The sequence below is a fragment of the Pongo abelii genome, chromosome 10, assembly GCF_028885655.2.
Source record: "Pongo abelii isolate AG06213 chromosome 10, NHGRI_mPonAbe1-v2.0_pri, whole genome shotgun sequence".
Classification (NCBI taxonomy): Eukaryota; Metazoa; Chordata; class Mammalia; order Primates; family Hominidae; genus Pongo; species Pongo abelii.
In genome coordinates this window covers 69,146,872-69,154,402 of record NC_071995.2, presented here as the reverse complement: position 1 = coordinate 69,154,402, position 7,531 = coordinate 69,146,872, and positions in this window count along the sequence as shown.

Here is a 7,531-nt window from a genome sequence, read left to right as displayed (position 1 = left end):
TAGGACTGGAGAAACAGAGATAATGTTACCAGAGCCCAGGATCCAGGGCCACCTTGTGGAAGATGAACCATGGCTTGGATTCCAGAGAAAGACTAACAGGAACAGGAGCCATGGAGACTTAGCACTCAATATCAGAAGAAGAGAGAGAGGACAGAGAGAAGTGCCCTGGCTTCTCTCCCGCTCACTTCAGTCTTCTCTCAGGCTTCCATTGACTGAGGCCACTTAGAAGCCAGAAAACAAGTGGCCCTGGAAAATGTAGTTTCCTCTGACCCGAAGCAGAGCTGAGAATGGCAAGGACTGCGCTGAGAGCAGACAGAAAGAAAAGACTGTTAGATTAAGTTTAGCCCAAAGATGCCTTCTTACAGAGTCTAAGTTTTACCTAAAGGTTTCTCTGTGCACAGTGAACTGTAACCTAACTGGGTGTGTAAACCAACTATAACCTACTTTTGTGCCAGTCACTCAGTTTTGGCCAATTAAAGGCAGCCAACTATTCAAACTTGGTTCAAGTAAGGCAAACACAGAACTGCAAGCAATCCAGCTGTTTCTGTACCTCACTTTCATTTTCTGTACATCACTTCCCTTTGTGTCCATAAATCTTCCACCACCTGGCTGCGCTGGAGTCTCTCTGACTCCAGTGAATTATTCTTTCCTCAATTAAGCTCTGTTAAATTTAATTTGCCAGTGATTTTTCTTTTAACAAGACTGTAATAGCAAATTGAGAGTTAGAGAGTAGGCAAACAGATCCTGAACTTTTTGAGAAAAGGATATGAAAATTGCAGAAAATATAACTGAGATTTAAAATTATATGAGAGTTTTTGGGATTCTTTCTATTTTAGCTCAAGTTCACAATATTTTAGGGGTCTAGAGGACTTAGAACAGTTGTTCTTTACTGGAAGGGGGCATTTTGCCCCTCAGGGGATATTTGTCAATGTCTGGAGACATTTTGGTTGCCACAATGGGTAGTAGGGGGATGTTACTAGTATCTAGTGAGTGGAGGCCAGGAGTGCTGCTAAACTTTCTACAACGTACAGGTACGTGCCCACAACAAAGAATTATTTAGTCTAAAATATCAATACTGCTGTGATTGAGAGATCCTGCTTTAGAGAATCACACATGTGAATAACAAAATATCCTTGCTGGGAGACAGTAAAATCCGTGTTAAAAAGTGAATTGGATTGGAGTCAGTCCCACACCGGGCTCTGACTGCTTGCCGGTTTTGTATCCTTTGCAAGTCACTCAGTTTCCTCATGTTCAAATAATAAATTTTATTGAAAAGATATTTAAGTTCCCTACAATTACTAGAATCTCTGCATGTACTAATTTCTTAAATGTGTTTGGTTTTCTGCTGTATTTTTAAATGTCAACATTCATTTGCTTATGATAGTTCACCAATGTTTTAACTTAATTGTTTTTATACTGAAGGCAATTATGAGAGAAATTTTTACTCTCCTGAAGGATATTAAACTCAGATTTAAGAATAGGCTCATTCTTTACCTTCATGTTTCCAAGGTCAAACCACAATATTTAAAAATATATTAAATTTGATTAAATTACTTAAGGAACATAGCAAGAACAAAATAAAAGTAAACTCTCATCAAATTAATAATTCAATGTAGATGGAAATGCTGCTTTCATTTCACAGAAATGTAGGAATTATCTTCATTATGTTTAAGACTGTACAATTGTACTAATTTAGATATACAATACGTATATTAAAGCTTGGCAAATGCTTCTCAAATCTGTCCACTGCTCTGCTTTCCTGTCACTTCCATCCTATCTTCTCTCTCCCAATCCATCCTGAGGTAGGATCATTGCGATGATCTTGTGATGGGTTTTCTACATCTTTTTCCTTCTTCATATCCATTTCCCATGGTGCCACAGGAGTGATCCATCTAAAATGCAGATGTTATCATGTTATATTACTCACTCTCAAGGTTACTCCTCCACTGACTACTAGGTCCTTCATAAGCACCAACTCCACCTTTCCCTGTGATATGGTTTGGCTGTGTCCCCACCCAAATCTCATCTTGAATTGTAACTCCCACAATTCCTGCATGTCATGGGAGGAACCCAGTGGGAGGTGATTGAATTATGGGAGTGAGAGGTGGTTGAATTATGGGGGTGGGTCTTTCCTGTGCTGTTCTCATGATAGTGAATGAGTCTCATGAGATCTGATGGTTTTAAAAATGGGAGTTTCCCTGCACGAACTCTCTGTTTGCCCCACTGCCATCCATGTAAGACACGACTTGCTCGTTCTTGCCTTCCACCATGATTGTGAGGCCTCTCCAGCCATGTGGAACTGTAAGTTCATTAAAACTCTTTTTCTTCCCAGTCTCAGGTATGTCTTTATCAGCAGCATGAAAATGGACTAATACAATAAATTGGTACCAGGAGAATGGGGCATTGCTGAAAAGATACACAAAAATGTGGAATGTGGAAGCAACTTTGGAACTGGATAACAGGCAGAGGTTGGAACAGTTTGGAGGGCTCGAAAGAAGAGAGTAAAATGTGGGGAATTTTGGAACTTCCTAGAGACTTGTTGAATAGCTTTGACAAAAATGCTGATAGTGATATGAGCAATAAGGTCCAGGCTGAAGTGGTCTCAGATGGAGATGAGGAACTTGTTGGGAACTGGAGCAAAGGTGACTCTTGTTATGTTTTAGCAAAGAGACTGGCGGCATTTTTCCCCTGTCCTAGAGAGATTTGTGGAACTTTGAACTTGAGAGAAATGATTTGGGTAACTGGTGGAAGAAATTTCCGAGCAGCAATGCATTCAAGAGTGATTTGAGTGCTGTTAAAGGCATTCAGTTTTATAACAGAAGCAGAGCATAAAAGTTCGGAAAATTTGCAGCCTAACAGTGTGATAGAAAATAAAATCCCATTTTCTGAGGAGAAATTAAAGCTGGCTGCAGGAATTTGCATAAGTAACAAGGATCTGAATGTTAATCACCAAGACAATGGGGAAAATGTCTCCAGGGCATATCAGAGGTCTTCATGGCAGCCCCTCTCATCACAGGCCTGTAGACCTAGGAAGAAAAAATGGTTTTGTGGACCAGGCCCAGGGTTCTCATGCTGTGTTTGGTGCCCTGCATCCCAGCCGCTCCAGCTATGACTAAAAGGGGCCAAAGTACAGCTCAGGTTGTGGCTTCAGAGGGTGTAAGCCCCAAACCTTGACAGCTTCCACATGACATTAAGCCTGCAGGTGCACAGAAATCAAGAATTGAGGTTTGGAAGCCTCTGCCTAGATTTCAGAGGATGTGTGGAAATGGCTGGATGTCCAAGCAGAAGTTTGCTGCAGGGGCAGCACTCTCGTGGAGAACCTCTGCTAGGACAGTGAGGAAGGAAAATGTGGGGTTGGAACCCACACACAGAGTCCCTACTGGGGCACCACCTAGTGGAGCTGTGAGGAGAAGGCCACCATCCTCCAGACCCCAGAATGGTAGATCCACTGACAGCTTGTATCATGTGCCTGGAAAACTGCAGACACTCAACACCACCCCATGAAAGCAGCCTGGAGAGAGGCTGTACCCTGCAAAGCCACAGAGGTGGAGCTGTGTACGACCATGGGAACCCACCTTTTGCATCAGCATGACCCACATGCAAGACATGGAGTCAAAGGAGATCATGTTGGAGCTTTAAGCTTTGACTGCTCTGCTGGATTTTGGACTTGCCTAGGGCTTGTAGCCCTTTGTTTTGGCCAATTTCTTTCATTTGGAATGGCTGTATTTACCCAATGCCTGTATCCCCATTGTATCTAGAAAGTAACTAAGTTGACAGGCTCATAGGTGCAAGGCATTTGCTTTGCTTCAGATGAGATGTTGGACTGTTGACTTTTGAGTTAATGCTGAAATGAGTTAAGACTTTGGGGGACTGTTGGGGAGGCATGGTTGGTTTTGAAATGTGAGGACATGAGATTTGGGAGGGGCCAGGGGCAGAGTGATATGGTTTGGCTGTGTCCCCACCCAAATCTCATCTTGAATTGTAACTCCCACAATTCCCCTATGTCATGGGAGATGATTGAATTATAGGGGCGAGTCTTTCCTGCTCTGTTTTTATAATAGTGAATGAGTCTCACAAGATCTGATGGTTTTAAAGACAGGAGTTCCTTGCACAAGCTCTCTCTTTGCTCACCACCATCTGCGTAAGATGTTACTTGCTCCTCCTTGCCTTCCACCACGATTGTGAGGCCTCCCCAGCCATGTGAAACTGTAAGTCCATTCAACCTCTTTCTTTTGTAAATTTCCCAGTCTCAAGTATGTCTTTCTCAGCAGTGTGAAAATGGACTAATACGCCCTGCTCTTCTGCAGACCCTCCTCCATATGCACCCCATGAGCCTTCAACTTCCTATTCTTATCCATTCACATCTTTGCCATGTTGCTCCCTATGCCCAGAATGACTTTCATATTTATGTTGTTGGATTCCTTCAAGGTCTAGTTCTGATGTCACCTACTCTATGAAGCTTTTCTGAATCCATTTAGGGTAAAATTAATTTTTTTTATTTATTTACGTTTTTCATAGCATATTATATTAAAATATCACTTATCCTAATATATTTGGCTAGCTTTTTGTTGTCTGCATTTTATTATAAACTCCCTAAGTACTCCTGATCTGCTGAATTAAACTTTTACCCCAGAGCCCAGCATGGTACCTAGAATATATTAACAGCTCAATAAGTATATATTATTAACATCATAGTACATTTGCAGAATGGTATCCATTTTTATTTTATAAAGATATTCCATTCAATATAGATATTTTACTTATAATTACAATAACAATAACTAATACATGAAGCATAGTACTTATTATATGTTTGGCACTATTCTAAAGAATTCATGCCTATTAACTCATTTAGTTCTCACAATAATTCTATTATTAAAGTTGTGCTCATTTTACAGATAAGAAAACTGAAATGCAGTGAGGTTAAGTAAGTTGCTCAAAATTAGTAGTGCCAGGATTCAAACTCTGCTACTGATATGGACAGGAAGCAGGAAAATACTGGGTAGAAGAAGGTGGAGTCCCTGGCGAGGGCTCCACCCTAAAGCTGGGCCCTGCGGCCCTAAATGAGAACTTTACTTCCCTGTTTTCCCACCTGAATGTTGCCTTTTGGCCCAGCATGCCCCCTATTCCGTGCCCATAAGAACCCCAGACCCCAAACTCAGCTCACACACACACAGAAGAGAGAAGCATCTGAACATCAAGAAGAGAAGAAGTTGCTGGACATCAGAAACTGTGGTAAGAGAGGAGTTTGGCTGAGCTCCAGGGGAAGACTGCCTGCACATTCCATCCCCTTTTCAGTTCCCCATCCTGCTGTCAGCCACATTCACCACTCAATAACATCTCCACATTCACCATCCTTCAAGTCCATGTGACTTCATTCTTCTTGGGCACTGGACAAGGACCCAGTTGCGGTGCATGAGGCTGTCATACTGACTCTCCACTGAGCTGTTTAACACTTAAGTTGTCTGCAGACAGCAAAGCTAAAACAGCACACCGTAACACATGCCCTCTGGGGCTCTAGAGGCTGTGGACAGCCCCTAGACGCTGCTGTGGGCTGGTAAGGAGTTTATTCCTGCTGGTGCCCAAAGGCACTCACCCCAGCTCCTGCACCCACTCACCTACATCTTCCCCCTCTTTCAAGGGGTTTGAACACTGCAGGCTGAGTAAGCGAGCCAGCCCTTCACAAGTCCCGTGGGGTCAAGGGAACCCATCTCACTACCCTGGCTCCACAGCTTACATTCAAGCCATAATACCATTCTCCATCTCTTGGGGAAAAGTTGATTTGGCTAAAAAGCAGGGTTTTAGATCGTTTTTGAGTAGCTGAATTGCTGAGGATAATACTTGAACATTAGAGTATGTTGACATGTTGCCAAGAATCCAAATAAAGTGATCTCCTTCCATCTATCCTTTTATTTTGTGTACACTCCCTTCCTAACATTACTCCCACTATATTATTTCAGACTTATTCCATTCTGCCTCTTTTATCTGATTGGGAACAACTTGAGGTCAGAAATGTGTCTTTTTTTTTTTTTTTTTTTTTTTTTTTTTACTTTGTGACCTACCCATGCACAGTATGGTAACTGGCAGATGTTTGCCCAACCAATGTTTATTGGATAAAATGAAAAGGAATAGTCCATATATTTTAAAAGAAACTAAAATTGCCACATCCATAAATACAAGTTGGTAAGACCTGTGGTTTACCACCAATTGACTTAATTCTAAGAGATGAGATTAGAATATCTTGTCCTTTTTCATGAGAGTTTATTTAGTTACTACTTTAATCTTCTCTTTCTATTACAATGGGAGGTGATTAAGAGCTGTTGAATCTGGAGTCAGATTTGTCAGGTTTCAAAATAATGGCTGTAACATCTAGGTGCTGAATGATGTTGGGCATGTTACTTAATTTCCGTGTGCCTCGTCTGAAGACCAAGGATAAAAGAAATCTCTATAGGACTGCTGTGAGATTAAATAAGACAATACACGCAAATTGTTTAGAACATATAGTAGAGTTAGCATTCTGTGTTAGTAGCTATAACATCATTATTATTGTAAAAATAATTACACTTAGTATTTAAGTATACACTTACCAAGTTCTGTTTTTTATTATGAAGCTTCTTTACACTTCAAAGAAAGTTTAGGCCCATCAACAACTTCATCTTCAAAGCCCTGAGTTTTTGAAATGGGTTTTGACAATAACACCTCCCAGAAGGATAAATCTTCTGCTCAGAATCTCTTTCCAAGGCTGATATCCAGTTGTCATATAAATAGTGGAATAAAAAAGACAGAAAAGGGACAGTGGGCCAGCAACAGAGCCGCATAAAATGACAGACAGTAAATGAAAAGGAATGCAATTTAGAATCATCCTAATGTGAAACAGCATGCATCAAGACAAGTGGAGTGATAGCTCTGTCAGCTTTGCTGGCAAGGTGACCCCCAAATAAGTCATGTCTATTTAATACAATGTGAGCATCAGTTGTGGCAGCACCAAGAGCAACAACTAACTAAGGCAAACACAACATTGCACCTGGCTCACAATATCTCCAAGAGTAATTTGTGACACTATTTCAAGTGATTCCAATAGAACATGTTGTTCTCTGCAGAAATCATGCTTTTGGAAAACAGGTTAGGGTTCATGGCAAAATAGAGATGAAAATTATCTGGAATGTTATAAACAAGCAAGAAATTATTAGGAAGTTTATAACTGAAAGCCATAATAACTGGCAATTGGGCTTTTCTTAATAACCAAAAAATATTTAATATAGAAACAAGCAAGTCAAGCAAACTAAGCCCAGTAAGTACTCAGAAATAAAATATGTAGCAAATGTGTGTAATGAGTAATAGGATGTGACCAGTACTGGTTGAATTGAGAACAAGGGAGTCTCATGGGTCTAGAAGCTGGAACTGTGGCTTCTAAGACAGGCTGTGGGCCTGGCTCTGTGTGATGCTGGCTGACTTCCCAATATCTTTTTTTTATCCTCGTTAATTATCCCTCAGGGATTCAGAATTTTTGGCTTTGGAAAGCACTTTCAAA